Source organism: Papio anubis, chromosome 3, assembly GCF_008728515.1.
Source record: "Papio anubis isolate 15944 chromosome 3, Panubis1.0, whole genome shotgun sequence".
Taxonomy (NCBI): domain Eukaryota; kingdom Metazoa; phylum Chordata; class Mammalia; order Primates; family Cercopithecidae; genus Papio; species Papio anubis.
Genome location: NC_044978.1, coordinates 131,722,662 through 131,741,219, shown reverse-complemented (window position 1 = coordinate 131,741,219; position 18,558 = coordinate 131,722,662). Strand labels below are relative to the sequence as shown.

The window sequence follows — 18,558 nt, the reverse complement described above, 5'->3', positions numbered from 1 at the left end:
TGACTCATAGTTTAGCATGGCTATGGGGGCCTCACAATCATAGCAGACAGTGAATAGGGGCAAAGTAACCTCTCACATTATGGCAGACAAGAGCACATGTTCAGGGGAACTGCCCTTTATAAAACCATCAAATCTCATGAGACTTATTCACTCATGAGAACAGTACATCCACCATGATTCAATTACCTCCCACTGGGTCCCTCCCATGATGCGTGGGGACTATGGGAGCTAAAATTCAAGATGAGACTTGGGTGGGGACACAGTCAAATCATATATTTCTGCCCTGGCCCCTCCCAAGTCTTACATCCTCACATTTCAAAACCAATCATGACTTCCCAACAGTCCCCCAAAGTCTTAATTTATTTCAGCATTAACTCAAAAGTCCACAGTCCAAATCTCATCTGAAACAAGGCAAGTTCCTTCTGCCTAGGAACCTGTAAAATCAAAGGCAAATTAGTTACTTCCTAGATACAATGGAGGTACAGGCATTAGGTAAATACAGTCATTCCAAATGGGAGAAATTGGCCAAAATGAAGGGGCTACAGGCCTCATGCAAGTCTGAAATCCAGCAGGGCAGTCAAATCTTAAAGCTCCAAAATGATCTCCTTTGACTCTATTTCTTACATCCAGGTCATGCTGATGCAAGAGGTGGGTTCCCATGGTCTTGGGCAGCACCACCTCTGTGGCTTTGTAGGGTATAACCTCCCCCTGGCTGCTTTCGTGGGCTGACTTCGAGGGTCTGTGGGTTTTCCAGGCACACGGTGAAAGCTGTTGGTGGACCTACCATTCTGAGGTCTGGAGGATGGTGGCCCTCTTATAGCTTCACTAGGCAATGCCTCAGTGGGAATTCTGTGTGAGGCTTCAACCCCACATTTCCCTTTCACACTGCCCTAGCAGAAGTTCTCCATGAGGACCCTGCCCTTGCATCACACTTCTGCCTGGACATCCAGGCATTTCCATACATCCTCTGAAATCTAGGCAGAGGTTCCCAAACCTCAATTCTTGACTTCTGTGCACCTGAAGGCCCAACACCTCATGTAAGCTGCCAAGACTTGGGGCTTGCACCCTCTGAAACCATGTGCTGAACTGCACCTTGGCCCCTTTTAGCCACAGTTGGAGTGGCTGGGATGCAGGTCACTAGGCTGCACAGAGGAGGGGGGCCCTGGGCCTAGCACATGAAATCATTTTTTCCTCCTAGGCCTCTGGGCCTATGATGGGAGGGGCTGCTGTGAAGGTAACTGACATGCCCTGGAGACATTTTCCCCATCCCATCGTCTTGCCAATTAACATTTGGCTCCTCGTTAGTTATCAAATTTCTGGAGCCAGCTTGAATTTCTTCACAGAAAATGGTTTTTTCTTTTCTATTGCATCATCAGGCTGCAAATTTTTCAAACTTTTATGCTCTGCTTCTCCTTTAATCTTAAGTTCCAATTCCAAACCATATCTTTGTGAATACATAAAACTGAATGCTTTTAACAGTGCCCAAGTCACCTCTTGAGCACTTTGCTGCTTAGAAATTTCTTCTGCCAGATGCCCTAAATCATCTCTCTCAAGTTCAAAGTTCCACAGATCTCTAGGGCAGGGGCAAAATGCCATCAGGCTCTTTGCTAAAGCATAGCAAGAGTCGCTTTTACTCCAGGTCCAAACAAGTTTCTCATCTCCATCTTAGACCACTTCTGCCTGGACTGTATTGTGCATATCACTATCAGCATTTTGGTCAAAGCCATTCAACAAATCTCTAGGAAGTTCTTAACTTTCCCATGTCTTCCCATCTTCTGAGCCCTCCAAGTTTCTAGGGAGTTCCAAACTTTCCCACATTTTCCTGTCTTCTTCCGAGCCCTCTAAAGTGCTCCAACCTTTGCCTGTTACCCAGTTTCAATGTCGATTCCACATTTTGGGGTATCCTTATAGCAGTACCCCATTCTATCAGTACCAATTTACTGTATTAGTCAGTTCTCATGCTGCTAATAAAGACATATCTGAGACTGGGTAATTTATAAAGGAAAGAGGTTTAATTGACCCACAGTTCCACATGGCTAGGGAGGCCTCACAATCATGGCAGAAGGCTAATGAGGAGCAAAGTCACATCTTAGACGGCAGTAGGCAAGAGCGTGTGTGCAGGGGAACTGCCCTTTATAAAACTGTCAGATCTTATGAGACTTATTCACTATCATGAGAACAGCACAAGAAAAACCTGCCCCCATGATTGAATGACCTCCCACCAGGTTTCTCCCATGACATGTGGGGATTATGGGAACTACAATTCAAGATGACATTTGGGTAGGGACGCAGCCAAATCATATCAATAAATAACAACAGCAACAACAGAGTAGAAGTACCAAGCATTATCCTAAGGGCTTTACATGTATTTATTCATATAATCCTCTTAATTACTCCATAAGGTAGTCAATATTATTATCTTTCCCACTTTAAGAAGAGGAAACTGAGGCCCAAGAAGGTTAAGTAACTTGTCTAATATTACACATCATATGAGTAGTAGAACCAGGATTCGTCTTCTAGATTCATCTTGATGGGAAAAATAGAACCACTAAATGCCATAGGTATGGGGTTTCCAGAACTAAGATACTTACGTTTATAGTTCAGTTTTAATAATTTTATGGTCTTGGATAAGATATTTTCTTTTTCTGTTTGTGTTTTAACTGTTAAAAGTACCATATGACAGTTTTTAGAGTCGAGTGAGTTCTTTGCTGAGATCATCTAGTTGTCTCAGGTTCTAGCTGCTACTAAGAGTTCCCTTATCCAGATTTTTAGGGTTGTTCCTGAGAATAAAGTATTTTTCTGTGGGAGAGCCGTTCTACCTCCATAGTCCATGCACTGTCAGTTCCTGGAGGTTGCTTTTAGATTAAGAAATTTCAGTATCTTATGTGCAAGACTTGACTTTTTTTTTTTTTTGCAATACAACTCCCTTAACTGTAGTAAGCTGTTGGTTTATCTTATTTTTGGGACAATACCCATGACAGAAGGGTTTGCCATCCATACTCTGAATCTGTAGTTGAAGCAGGGCCCCACACTGTTGGCTTCTTTGAAACATGAATGAATACTCTGCCCTTTCTGCTAGCTTTGAACTTTATACAATTGGCCTCAGGATTATATAATAGGGTGGGGTGGTAGTGAAGCCAGTCAATATGTTCTGGAATGCCATGCCTATCCCCAGGCTATATTCTGGCCCATGTGCTGGTCATTGAGAAACATTGAGTCTTTTGACAGGCAGTGAATTTGCAGCAGACAATTTTTGAAAGAAAATCAGTGCTTCGTGATTCTTTCAGTTTCCGCCAAATATCTTCGTTACAATTGCCGAAGTTCCCTCATTTTGTTTAACAATGTACTTAGCTTCTTAGCTAGTTTTTTTTAGCTGCAGCAAATTTGGTGGTTGCAATACAGCAAGGCTCTGATCATCTCATACTTTGTAACTTCTAACATCTTGCTTCAGCTAGAAAATGGCTTTTCTTCACAAGATTCCACACTTATTCCTCACGCCTGTAAACCCAGCACTTTGGGAGGCCGAGGGGGGCGGATCACGAGGTCAGGAGATGGAGACCATCCTGGCTAACACGGTGAAACCCCGTCTCTACTAAAAATACAAAAAACTTGAGGTGGCGGGCGCCTGTAGTCCCAGCTACTCGGGAGGCTGAGGCAGGAGAATGGCGTGAATCCGGGAGGCGGAGCTTGCAGCGAGCTGAGATCGCGCCACTGCACTCCAGCCTGGGTGACAGAGTGAGACTCCGTCTCAAAAAAAAAAAAAAAAAAAAAAAAAGAAAAGAAAAAGAAAAAGAAAAAAGATTACACACTTATTCTGATATCCCTTATCTGCTTTCCAAAGGGCCCACCTAAACGGAGCTACTCTCTTTTTATTGTCATTGGACGTCACATTTCCTATAGCATCTAAACACACAAGCATTCTACTAAGTTGTCCCAAAGCCTCCTTGCTCCAGCTTCAGTGAGCATGAGACCTGAATCCCAACAGACAAAGGAGATGGTTTAGCTGCCTGCTTCGGTACAGTACATCTGCAGTTTCCCATCCTAGCAGCAGAATTCCCAAGTCTCATATGAATTTCTCAAGCCTCACATGCTAGAATCTATCTTTTGCAGTATCCCAGTTCTTCCATATTCGTTTCTAATTAGTAATTTTCAATCTCAAGTAACTAACCCAAATCTAGCTAGTGCAAGAAGAAAATGAGAAATTTATTGGAGGGATATTAGGATAGTTGATAAAATCCAATGACAGAAATAGGCTTCAGGAACACATTGAAACGAGAACTGATCTTGTCTGGTTAGCTTCATTTGTCTTGTTCTCTGCATCCCAGCTTTCTGTTTCCCAATTTGCATTTAGAGAAAATAAGATATTTAGTGATAATTTTGTTTTGTAAGTGATAAGCCTAAGCACCTTCATTTACTCTTGCAGTTGCTGGTGAAAAAACAGTTAGACCCTGGTTGGGTCACATGACTGAGTAAACCAATCAGCTATGACCAAGGGTCACAGTATAGAAGTGGGACAGAAATTACGTGACTGCAGAGAGAGATTTAAGGAGTGATTCTTAGAAGACAGGTGCTGAATAGTCAAGGTAATATGTGTCCAGTTGCTGTAGTGGTGTTGTAGCCAGTGTTACCAGAACAGATAGAGGAATCTTATATAGATTCATCTCCATTCGACTGATCCATTCAATGGTGATACGGCTTCTTACAGTTTGTTTAGAATCATGGGAATAGGCAGACATGGTGATTCACAAATACATATTTAATTAGTTTAAAAATGAACAAATTAATAGAAATCTCTATCAATTCAACAGAAGTTAATTTTAAAGCACTTCAAATTAGGTGTACTAAAAAAAAAGAAAGAAAAAAAAAGAAAAAACAACCTCCACTTAATTACCAAAGACAAGAAGTACCTTAAATATTTGCTCTGGCCAGGCCTGTTAGCCCAGCACTTTGGGAGGCTGAGGCTGGAGAATCATTTGAGGCCAAGAGTTCAAGACTACCCTGGGCAACATAGCAAGACCCTGTATCTACAAAAAAAAATTTTTTAATTAGCCTGATGGAACATGCCTGCAGTTCCAGCTATTTGGGAAGCTGAGAAGAGAGGATAGCTTAAGCCCAGAAGTTTCAGGTTACAGTAAGCTATCATCTCTCGGCACTCCAGCCTGAGTGACAGAGCCAGATCCTGTCTCAAAAAATAATTGCTCAGAATTTTATTCTCCTCATGAACTGCAGATCTGAATATGTATTCCAACATCTGGGAAGTACATGGAAGGTATTTCTCGTTATATTCAATGATGAAACAATGTACTGTTGCCTTCATGCTCTATCTGGCTCAATCCCAATATATCTATGCAAAGGAGGATCATGCTAAGTACTGATACAATTATTGTTTCTCTAACAAAAGTAGGGAATCCTGTAATCCCAGCACTTTTGGAGTCCAAGGCAGGCAGATCACTTGAGCTGAGGAGTTCAAGACCAGCCTGGGCAACATGGCAAAACGCTATCTCTAGAAAAAAGTATATAAAAATTAGCCAGACATGGTGGCATACACCTGTGGTCCCAGCTACTTGGGAGGCTGAGGTGGGAGGATTGCTTGAGTCTGGGAGGTTGAGGTTACAGTGAACTGAGATTGTAGTGAGCCACTGCACTCCAGCCTGGGTGACAAAGTGAGACCCTGCCTCAAAAAAAGAAAGAAAGAAAAAGTAAGAGAAGAAGGGAGGAAGAGAGGGAGGGAGGGAGGAAGGGAAGGGAAGGAGGGAGGCAGGAAGGAAGGAAGGAAGGAAGGAAAGAAAGAAAATTAGGGAATTTCTAGATATTGTAAGTTGTGTTAACCTCCTGCTCCTTACATACTAATATCCTTTGTATAAAAGGACAGCTGTTATTATCAAAAGATGTTGACAAAAATTCTCACACCTATAAGTTCAAGCATCTACCCTGGTGTCCCTCATTATCCCTACCTTTCCTTCTTTCAACTTAGTTTAAAAATAGCCACGAAATTTCTCACTTGTTTTAGAAAAACATTTGGGAAGGAGATTCATCCTCAGTATCAATAGTGACATCAGGCAGTTCTCTTGTAGCTATTCAAAATGAAAATACCACTCAACCAGGCTAGAGTTTAGCTGGAGCTCTGGCACCTATTGTTCAATTTGGTTCTACGGTCCTTATGTAGTAGTACAATGCTGCTGTACATGGGCCACCCACCATCAAGGAGAGACTCTTTAAAAGGAAAAAGGGGCGGATAAAGTTTACATAATTGTGCCTTGATTCTTTAATCATTTACTCTAAAAAACTGTTTAATTTGGAACAATTTCAAGCTTGCAGAAAAGTTACACCAATGGTGCAAGAAAGACGGTTTTACCCTGAACCATTCGAGAATAAGTTGCCAGTATGCCCCATGACCCCTGAATCCTTCAGTGTGTAATTCCTACTAAAAAGAACACTGTCCTATATACCCACGTGCAGCAGCAATATTATAAAGGAAATTAACATTGATATATCACTGCAACTAACCTCAAGACTCCATTCAACTTTTCCAGTTGTTCCAATAATGTCCTGTATAGAAAAAGTGTCTAGTCCAGATCACATGCTTCACTGAGTTGTCATTTCTCTGTGGGAACCTTCAATCTGATACAGTTCCTCAGTCTTTCCTCGACTTTCGTAACTGTGACTATATATATATATATATATAGTCTCTCTCTCTCTCTCTCTCTCTCTCTATATATATATATATATATATATATATATATAGTCTCTCTATATATATTTGGTCCCTACTTCAGGCTCCTGGCACAGAGCTTCTAAAACCCTTAGAATTTCTTGGGTTACATAGCGGTGAGAGGAATCTTTTTTGTTGTTCATAAAAGCCTCTTTCAACCATACCCGAGTTTATGCTAATGAGGCAATTCTTGGAGGATCAGGGCTGGTTACCAAAGGAACCAACCTTGTGATTAGAAGGTTGAAAATTTCAGCCTCATCCTCCAGTCTCCTGTGAGGGGAGAAGGGCTGGAGATTGAGTTCAATGACCAATGGTCAATGATTTAATCAATCATGCCAACCTAATGGAACCTTTAAAAAAAAAAAAAAAAGCCTAAACAATGGGATTAAGAGAGCTTGCAGGTTGAGCAAGAACATGTGTATGTGCCAGGAGAGCAGCAGACCTCAGACTCCATGGGGACAGAAGCTCCCGTGCTTGAGACTTTCCTGGACCTTGTCCTATGTATCTGTTCATCCGGCTGCTTATTTGTATCCTTTAAAGTATCTTTTGTAGTAAATCAGTAATTGTTAGTAAACAGTTTCCTAGATTCTGAGAGATGTTCTAGCAAATTATTAATCTAAGGATGGAGTTGTGGCAACCTCCAATTTGTAGCCAAGTCAGACAGAAGTAGTGGGTAACCTGGGAAGCCACTACTTTCTACTGGCATCTGGGGTAGGGAGGACAATTCTGTGGGATTGAGCCTTTAGTCTCTGGGGTCTGTGCTAACTCTGGGTAGGGTCAGAATTGAGTTAAATCGTAGGACACTCAGTCCGGGCACAGTGGCTCACGCCTGTAATCCCAGCACTTTGGGAGGCCGAGGCGGGCAGATCATGAGGTCAGGAGATCGAGACCATCCTGGCTAACACAGTGAAACCCCATGTCTATTAAAAATACAAAAAATTAGCCGGGCATGGTGGCGGGCACCTCTGTAGTCCCAGCTACTCGGCAGGCTGAGGCAGGAGAATGGCTTGAACCCGGGAAGGGGAGCTTGCAGTGAGACAAGATCCCGCCATTGCACTCCAGCCTAGGCGACAGAGCGAGACTCCGTTTCCAAAAAAAAAAAAAAAAAAAAAAAAATTGTAGGACACTCAGAGTGCAGTGAAAATTAGAGAATTAGTTGATGTGGGGGGAAAATCATACTTTTGGTGTCAGGAATGTTGTGAGGATAAGAAAAACATGTTTTCTTTTTTTTGACTTTGACATTTTTAAAGGTGACAGATCCTGTTCCACATGGTGGAATATCCCCGCAGTTCAGTTCATCCGATACTCCTTCAGAAGCAGAGTCAGATCATGCTTCTTTGGCAGCAACATCATAAAAGCGATTCTGTGTTCTCACTGTGTCTGTCAGGTGACACATGGTTTTGATTTGTCTCAGGATTGATTATGTTAGATTTAATCACTTGATTAAGGAGGTTTGCAAGGCTTCTGCACTATACTTTTTTCTTTATAACTAATAAGTATTTCATAATAAAGTAAGTTGAAACCATGCGGCCGGGCGCGGTGGCTCAAGCCTGTAATCCCAGCACTTTGGGAGGCCGAGGCGGGTGGATCACGAGGTCAGGAGATCGAGACCATCCTGGCTAACATGGTGAAACCCGTCTCTACTAAAAATACAAAAAACTAGCCGGGCGTGGTGGCGGGCGCCTGTAGTCCCAGCTACTCGGAGGCTGAGGCGGGAGAATGGCGTGAACCCGGGAGGCGGAGCTTGCAGTGAGCCGAGATTGCGCCACTGCACTCCAGCCTGGGCGACAGAGCGAGACTCCGTCTCAAAAAAAAAAATAAATAAATAAAAAGAAACCATGCGAATATAACATCCCTCAACAAAATTTCAATGTATTCATTTATTCATGCATATCAGCATATCCATTTGCTTTTTTATTTTCTTTGGGTAAATAAATCATTAGCATTGTGCAGCAGATACTGTCTGCATCTAACCAATAACTCTGATTTCTGTACTAGCCCAAAGCAATGCAGCTATCTCCCTGGGGGTTCTTTCGGGCTGTAGGAGAATGCTCTAGCCTTGCTCAGAGCAAGTGGGAAGTCTTGAGGAGTTAACGTCCCCAAGGGCAGTTCTCAACCAATGAAGGTTGAAAGCTCATAGATACCACCGCCCACCCCCGACCCAGCTTCCTTGGTCCTTGAGTTGAACAACTCTGAGGCTGTTCCTTACTGCTTTCCAGAATTCCTCAGAAGGACTGAGCCCCAGTGACCTGCATCAGTATCTTGCTGGATAACCTAATCTTTATTATTGACTTCCTTCCCCTTTCCATAGAAATTTCCCACACTCCTACCTCTGCTTCCTGGGATGTCTTATCAATAAGGTATTTTTACTCAAATCCTTTTCTCAAGTTCTGTTTCTGGGGAGTTCAGCTTAAGACACATGCCAGCCCACACCATGGAAACGTTAAAGATTTCTCTGTGTTTGCAACAAATTCATTATCTGACTATTTGTGTATTATTCGGTCATTCCTTCAAGTCTTTGCTTTTCTTTATCTAAATGAAGGGTTCCTCTCCATGACACCAATTTCCCACCAAAGTGTTAAGTAAAAACAAGTGGACAGAATCAATTATTTCAGAATGTTCCCCAACCCCTTATAGCAGTGGGAAACCAGCCCAAAGTTGTGTGAGCAAAATGTTGAAACAAGGTGCGTGCATGTCATCTGGGTCAATCAGCTCATTAAAGTCAGAAGATTATACAATTGGTTTCTTATTCTTTTGTGTTTCCACAGTATGTTATGGTCAGTCCCTGAGGCTGACCAAAGCATCTGTTTCCCATCCTCCACAGTGTAGTTCTACTGGGAATTACCATTTTTACTTCATAAAAGCAAATGCATACAGTGCATGGCATTTTCAAGAGAAGGTTGAAATAATAATAATGTACTTGGACATGCTATTCTTAACCCCCCGCAAAACCACTCAGTACAAACAACCTCTAGACCAACTCTGTCTGGGAAGAGCATATTTAGAAAGAAGAGAGACACTATAGACAGTACCACATACAAGAAAGAAAATATAACGTCTCAGCCTGATACATTGTGGGATGCTGCAGGATGTTGACTCACTTTGCAACTATAGTCCTTCCTGAGCTTAGGAAAAAAACTAAATAGTCTTTTATGCACGAAGTACAGCTCAAACAAATCTCTCCTGACCCTGCATTGCTGCAGGACTAGATGTCGCCAATGTTAATATCTGTATTGGACACTCTGTGTAATTATTTTTCCAAAAGAGCAGACCAAACAATTTCTCAAGTATACAAAACTCTCTGTACACACAGTACTCTCCTGTACAAGCAACAAGGATAATTTGACAAATGAAAAGAAGCAAGAAATATTGATGAAAATTTAAAAATAAACACATAGTTTCACCCTAATAAAGAATATATTTGCAAATAACACAACCTGCTAAATCTTGCCCTCAAATAAGGTGGATCCAACCATTCCAGCAACCTCTCCTGAGGGAACTTTGAGTTTTTATGAAGAAAGTTTCCATAGTTATAAATAAATGTTCCAAACATCTCTATAATTACTTGTTTCTCCCAAAGTATTATCTGGGCAGAAATTCATTTTACCTTAAGCATATTTTATAACTGACCAGTAATAAGGAATTTAGTCCAGGAAGGTATATTTTTACTCTGGGCAGGATAAACTGTAAACAGACCACCTCTACCTACAATGGTGTGCATTTCCTCCAGAATTCCACCTCTCCATCAGAGACATGAGAGTCCCCTTGGTTGACTTCAGCCCTGGACTAAGTACACACAGGATCACAGATCAAATCAATGACTTCTCAGCAATATCTGCAAGAAAAAAATCTTTCCCACTCAAACAAAAGTGGCTTCTACAAAGAAACTGGTTTGTACGAACTAATAACCAAATCCTTTCTGTCTTTCAGCTCCTTATTGCTGGCCTTGGGAAGATGTGTTTGGTTCCAATGGGGGAATCCTCAGAGGAAATGGAAGCCTGTTTTACTTGTTTGTTTTCACGGCCTTTGAATAGCCTGGATGCCTCTACAGTCATGTGTGCCAGGAGTAGAGTGTGCGTCATTGGTTTCCCCGGACTTTCTGGTCCTGTCCAAACCGCCAGTTCTGTTGATTTGCCTTGGTGAAAACATCCTCTCCAACCGATAGCTTTTTCGTAACATTAAAAGTGAGTATGTAAAATGATTGAATCACACTTTTAAAACCAAAGAAAAAGGCTTTTTAAGACACGATTTTCCAAGTACTTGATACGATTTGAGGAAAAAAATTTCTGCAAACAAATTTTAAAAATCCATACTGGAGAAAAAATGAGGTAATATAATGAATACTAAAGTCATATCTTAAGGAACGTTTTATCTAGAGTTTACCATCTTATAACAAATATTTTTGAAGCTGAAGTTAACACCTGTAATGGTATCTTTAGGTCAGTAGACTGATTCACACACAAAGGGCTGTTTTGCTAAAATATCATGCCATCTAATTAGACTCTACACTTTTTAATTTAAAAAATTCTAGTTTCTTTTTAAGTTAGAATTAAAAATTTTTTTAATTAGAATAAAAAAATTCGTGTTCATGTTCCAATGAACTTGAAAATTGATAAGCAAAATATATAAAAAAGCTATCATATGTAACCGCTTCTTGTCAGTCATTGGTTATTTATTAAATATTTACTTGTGTCCATAGTTGTGCCAAGTTCTAAGGAAATGTGAATGAAATATGAAAACATGATTTTAAACTTTAGTAGACTTTCTGTTAATTAGAGGAGGGGATGCAAAACAACAGTTTTGTTTTGTTCTGTTTTGAGGCAAAGTCTCACTCTGTTGCTCAGGCTGGAGTGCAGCAGCGCCATGATGGCTCACCGACGCCTGGTCAGGTGATCCTCCCACCTCAGCCTCTGGAGTAGCTGAGACCACAGGCATGCACACCACACTCAGCTCATTTTTGTATCTTTTGTAGAGACAGGGTTTTCCTGTGTTGCCTAGGCTGGTCTTGAACTACTCAGCTCAAACAAACCACGTACTTCAGCCTCCCAAAGCGTTGAGATTACAGGCATGAGCCACTGCGCCTGGCAAAAACAACAGTTCTGATTATATCATTTCAAAAATGTCCAGTGGCCCCCTCTTCTACCCAATAATATCATTACATGGTATTTAAGGACTTCCTCCATGTACACTCTCCCACAGTTCTCCTCCATACACTCTAAAGCACAGTTAGACGGCAGTGGCTCATCATTCCTTGATTAGTGCCCTCACCAAACTCCACGCCTGTGTCAGACAGTGCCTGCCAGAGTACTGTCTCTCTCAGTCTCAGAACCTTCTACCTCAGTTATATGAATCCTTATTTCTTCCTCATTCCCTTCTTGGTAGAAGTAAGTCTTCCCTCGTCTGAATTATTTTAGCTGTCTTTACTTCTCATGGTACTTTTTAAAGTCAAAACACTACTATAAATATTTGTGTATATTTCTTATTTGTCCAGCTGAAATCACCTTAAGGCTTTTGTAATAGCATACTTGTGTATATATCTCCATACATGTTTCTTAATTCAGTGTCTGATTTATAATATGTACTCAAACATGTACTAGTTGAATGAATGTGCATTTGAAATAATTAGGGAATAATTAAGAATAATAATTGTGTGGCACTAATTGCAGATAATAAGAGAGTAAAAAGAATTTGAAGGAGAGGGTAAAATCACCTGAAAGTGGGCTATAATAATCTAAGCAAGCTAAATGGAGGATTTAAACTTGGTTTGGATCTTTAGGGCTGATGATGCAAATTGGAGCCAGAGTGGCTAAGAACAAATAGAAGTAGGTGTGTGGCTGCCAGATTAGAAGAGGAGAAGAAAGAAAACAAAAGGTAAGGATACAAGAGGAAAGTCTCGGGAATTACCTAACGATATGGCTAGGCAGATAACATATAGTCCATAAGATCAGACTTGATTAGCTGGAATCCCAGAAAGTAAGCTCTGCTTCCAGGCTGTTTATAGAGAAGTAACATGTTCAAGAGCGAAAGAATGGAGTTTTGCGTTTAAAAAGGGCTGGATCTGATATCAGTTTCACTCTCATTTTTGTTAAGCATGGGATTCACTAATCCTGCATTTTCTCATCAATAAAATGGGAGTTATAACTCCCACCCAATTGGCTTGTTATGGGGATTAACTAAGATACTATGTGGGAAGTTCTTGACACATAGACCTCAGTAAATGATGAACATCGTTAATGTTTGCTATGGGCTCCAATTTGAACACTGGTTAGGTATGTTGTCTCCAGTCCATTAGCAGTCAGATGGTCTCTGGGACTTGTTCTATTCTTGATTATTGCAGAAAAATCCTTTCTCAAATTAAGATGGAGATCCTAATAGAAATGATCATGATGATGATGATGACAATGACAATTATAACAGAACTTATAGTAGCTAGTATTTATTGAGTGCTTATTATGTGATAGGAACCATGTTAATTGTCTCAAAAGAATTACAGCATTTAATCCTAGCAAAAATGTATATTGTAAATGAAACAACTGGGACTGATTTTTCAGTGTTGTAGCAGGGATCCTTTGGAACAAAATGTGTCTAGATCCCAGGAATCCCAGTCACTGGAAATACAGTGGAAGCCAGAACAGGGAGCCCGGGCGCAGGGAAAAGGCCCCTAGATGAAGAGGCTTACCTCACCATGGAATCCAACAGAGTAGTCACGAGGTAGGAATCTCAGATCTGACCAAGGAGGGGCTCTCTACCAGGGACTCTGATCCAGGAAGCAGGCCAAGGTACAGGGGATCCCAGGCAGCAGGCACTGCTTTAGGCAGGTGGTGGTACTGCAATTCTAAGCAGGAGCCTTCTCAGCAACAGGAGATTACAGGAAGCAAGATACAGCCTCCCTGGGGAAAGAGTTTAGCAAGAGCTAGGCATGATAACGACACCATCTCATGAACTAGGGCAAGAATGGCAAAAATCTGTGTCTCTTGTACAATTTGAGCAAGCAAATGGCCCCTGGAAGCCTGTGTTTGAGACCCGATCTAGGCCTAACAAGGAAGAATATTGTGATTGATTGGTGAAGTCTGCCTCTAGCGCTAGGGAAAGAAGCGACAATATACTACTTGTGAATCTGGGGTGTCCTAGAACAACCTGGAAGACTTGAAGAAAAAGGGAGAGAGATTGGTATAAAAGGGGATTATTGTAAAGGGACTATACAAAGCTTTTAGGGGATGCAGGGAAGGAGAAAAGGTAATTTTCAGTCTGTCAATTCTGCTGAAAACTGAACAGAAGGAGCATTCCTGTGACAATTCTGTATACCGCCTTTCCCCAAGCTGTGGCCTTCTTAAATACTGACTATAGTGTCCTGGTGTCCCAGCTGCCCATGTGCTCCCAAAGTAAAGGCTTGGGATCCAATGCCCCATGTTTCCAATTTGCTCTTTTTAAAGACTCATGAGTTTCTCAGAAAAATTCAATATGTGTCTCAGAAGAAATCACATTGAGAAACAAAATATAGAAGTGGGCAAAAAAGATATACGCATATTAAATTTATTATTTTTATAATAATATTAAGTGGTACTATTGTTTTGCAATAAAGAACAATAGTACTTTGCATGGAACCCTCTTTTGAGAAATATATTTATGTTTCAATATGTTTTATATATTTATTTGCTTACATAAGAAATGCCACAAATGCCAGCAAAGAGGAGGAAATGTCTCAAAAACCTTTCAACATATATTATAGCAAATTATTCTTTTTTTAAGTGAGGAAGAGGGAGATGGATATTTGAACATTTTTTCTTGTTGAAACTACATTCCTGTGGTATTACTCAAATTAAATCTTTCAGTCATATTGAAAGTGGAAAGAGAAAAAGACTATATTAAAACCAAACAAAATGAATCTGGATCTTTTCATTATATTTTTCTATGTCTGTAACCTTCCAACCTGTTCTGTTTGTGAAAATATACAAATATAACTCTCCACAAGAAGAAACACTGGTCAGTCTTACCAGTCCTGGTTTTAAAAGTAGACTTTGTTTTGAGGGACCAAGAGTAAGGTGACTATATGTAGAAATGCCTATTTGAAAACCCTTCTTCTAGTCACATAGTAACCTCTCAATTTATGTCTCACATGCTTTTTTGAAAAAAACAAAGTTGTGTCAGAAAATATGGTTAGAATGATTGCATGGATTTCCAAATTGTGTCTTTTGTTTTAACAACTCATTTTTGAACTGTGGGATTACTTAACATAACAGAACTCTCATCATGCATAGAGCAACAAGCATGATATATTATCTACAAAGTGAATTTACAAATAGAAGGTAACAAAGATGTAAAAAAAGTAATATCTCTTGTCTTCATCCTTTGTGCATGTAAATACATGTATATATACAGTTCACTTTTTAATTTACTCATTCATTTAAAAAGCATTTTTAGTGGGCTGCCCAGAGATATGTGTACTGGAACCTATGAATGTGGCCTTCTTTGGAGAAAGGGTCTTTGCGGCAGACATAGTTAAGGGTCTTGAGATAACATCATCCTGGATTACATGTGGGCCCTAAATCCAACAAGTGTCCTTATAAAAGGCAGAAGAGAAGACAGAGAGACAGACAGAGAGAGACAGAGAGAGAGAGAAGAGAAGGCTGTGTGAAGATCCAGGCAGTGATTGGAGGTGTGCAGTCACAAACCAACGAACAGCAGGCGCCATGAAAAGCTGGAAGAGGCAAGCAAGTATCCTCCCCTAGACAGAGAGTGGGAGACCCTTGAGAGCCTTGATTTCCTACTTCTAGCCTCCTGAATTACGAGAGAATCAATTTCTGTTGTTACCAGTTTGTGGTAATTTGTTACAGCAGCCCTAGGAAACTAATGCAGCGTCTTTCAGCACCTTCATGTGCCAAGTATATGGTCAGGCAAGAACGCATCTGTGAATAAGATATCATGTTGCCCTTGAAAGGATCATAATCCAGTGCAGGAAACAGGCATTTCACAATGTGTATTCTAGGTGTCGTTTAGACCAAGTCAGTGGGGGTCTGGAAAAGGAGTCTCATTTACTGGGAGCTTTCATCTGTGCATGAGCGCACTGCAAAGGGCTCAGGTACATAAACACTCCAAGGTGCCTGGAGGTACTAGGGGCAACTTCCCAGCAGAAACAGTAAGTATGAAGGGAAATTTTCATAATGAAATATTGGAAAGCAGGCCATGTGGGAGCCATCAAGCAGAAGAAATGGAAGTATAAAAGGCACAAAAATGTAACAAAGCAAAATAGAAAAGTTTCAGTTTGGCACAAGACGAAGCTACAAATGCATTCATTGAATCCAAATTGCAAAAGGCATACTTTCCCTGCTGACAAGTTATGCTGTAAAGTGAAGGTGGATCTGGCTGTTCAATAGGATGTCAAGGTGATGGAGAGATGGGGTGGGGAGACAATGGAGAGCTATAATCTATGAAAGGGTACAATTTGAGGCCAGGTGCAGTGGCTCATGCCTGTAATCCCAACACTTTGGGAGAATGAGGTGGGTGGATCACCTGAGGTCAGGAGTTCAAGACCAGCCTGGCCAACATGGTGAAATCTCATCTCTACTAAAAGTACAAAAACTAGCAGGTTGTGGTGGTGTGTGCCTGTAGTCCCAGCTACTTGGGAGGCTGAAGTGGGAGAATCTCTTGAATCCAGGAAGTGGAGGTTGCAGTGAGACAAGATCGTGCAATTGCACCCCAGCCTGGGTGACAGAGCAAGACTACATTTCAAAAAAAAAGAAGAAGAAGAAGAAAAAGAAAAAAAAATAAGAAAGAGCATCATCTGAGTTGATTTTAGGAAATCACTCTGCTCTGGTGCTATTTTTCTTTCTTTTTTTTAATTCTTTTTTTTAAAAATTATACTTTATGTTCTAGGGTACATGTGCACAACGTGCAGATTTGTTACATATGTATACATGTGCCATGTTGGTGTGCTGCACCCATTAACTCGTCATTTACATTAGGTATATCTCCTAATGCTATCCCTTCCCCCTCCCCCAACCCCACAATAGGCCCTGGTGTGTGATGTTCCCCACTCTGTGTCCAAGTGATCTCATTGTTCAATTCCCACCTATGAGTGAGAACATGTGGTTTTCTTTTAGTTAATAATGTATGTTTGTACCCACTATTTTCCCTCTTCCCTTCCCTTATTCATGTAGGTAAGAGGTTCACATGTTCCTTGCCTTGAGGAGGGTTTGAGATATGGCTTCCTGGCTTTTGTTTTTAAAATCCTAAATTCACTGAAAGAGGAGATGGCTCTTAGAAAACAAGACAAACAAAGAGAAAAAGAGAGAGAGAAGAAGGAGAGAGAGATTTCCCAGGCTAAAAAGAAATTTTTCTTCTGGATTGACAACTAGATTGAGGCTGATAGTTTGAGAGCAGTACAGATAAATGGACATATGCTGCATGTGACATGCAGGATCCTAGGCTTGGGGCTGTAGCTCATTGAAGATATTGTATGCCAAGAGAGGTGAGGAGCAGCAGAGCATCAAATTGAAGGATCTCTGCAGCTCTACAGGCCGGGGCTATGATCTTAGCAGAAATTAGTGTAGCCTCATGACCAATGACTTGAGGGACTTCCCCAAAACTTGATACTCCCCTAGACACTCAGCACAATCACGTCGGGGAAGAGGCTGCTAAGAATGAGTGAAGTTGAACTCTCCACCAGTTCAGCTAGATAGAAACTTGACATCTAATTTAAATAAAGCAATAGAATATGGTGTTTTACTGAGTCTTTAAGATACATATCCACCTATGAAAGTAGTGTCATGGCAGAGATACTACTTGTATTTAATATCTCTTCTTTCTTTTCTAATAAGAGAACTCCTGAGTGTTAGCTGGGATGACAGTTGTGCAGAATGAAAAGTCCATTTCCCAGCCCTCACTGTAGACTAAGCTCTGGGGTTTGAGTAATGTGCTGCTTATGGCTCGTGTTTTTCAAGGAAGAGGGTGTACTCTTTCCTTCTGCTTTTCTCCCTTCCAACAAATTAGAGTAAGAGCAAGGCACTGAGCCTTCTCAGATGAGCATGATTCGAGGAGTGGTAGATCCACAAGAGAGAAGGACTTCATACCCCTGGCAACTTTACAGAAGGAACTTCCCATTCAAGTAGGAAATTTACATGAAACAGAAATAAGCTTCTGTCTTGTGGACCAACATTTTTCATGTCCTTGTCAAATAAGCTGAACCAACATTCCACTAACACCAGTCTATGAAAGGAACTGGAATGGGAAGAGATTGCTGGTGGGGAACATTTTTGAACATCCAACTTCTGGCCCTGGACATGATGGAAGGAATAGATACTAGACTATTATCCCACTATTAACAGATGTGAGACTGTATAAAATATGTTAATCAAGTTTTTTCAAGCGTTGGTCAGCAGAAAGCTAAGGGCTATGATCCTTGAGAGACACATGAAGCATAGGGGGATGCATTATTGACTATAGTTTACTATCTGAGAGCAATTTCCAAACTGTGACCCCAAAAAGTGGAGCTTAAGCAGAGAGCAACAGTCTTGCTGGCCACATAAAAGGGAGACTGAAGTTTAGGTCTACTGAAGGAGCTGAAATTTGCATCTCAGGTTACCAGAAATAAAGGAGCTTAGCAGAGAAGAATCCCTGGGAATCTGCATCGATATCCTCCGTTAAGTCTTTGACTGAATGCCTATGCATGCATATGGTACAATTCAAAAAGGCCTAGGTAAAAGCAGCTACTTTGGGCTGCTTTCCATGGCTTAAATAGAAATACCAGAGAATACATAGTGCTGACAGACAGGGTAATGCCAACAACCCAAAATTGAGGCCCCACAAAGGTCATGATTTAGGAGTAGGGACTACTCTAGCCCTAGCAT

At 41.0% G+C, this 18,558-nt stretch overlaps 1 long non-coding RNA gene across 1 annotated transcript; it reads left to right on the top strand.

The window, feature by feature from the left end:
- Nucleotides 1-5,722: 5,722 nt before the first annotated feature.
- On the top strand, nt 5,723-14,270 carry LOC108585967. The gene is made up of 4 exons (XR_002522036.2): nt 5,723-7,239; nt 7,963-8,099; nt 10,643-10,896; nt 12,489-14,270. It is a non-coding gene; the product is annotated as an uncharacterized LOC108585967 (long non-coding RNA).
- The last annotated feature ends 4,288 nt before the right edge of the window (nt 14,271-18,558 follow it).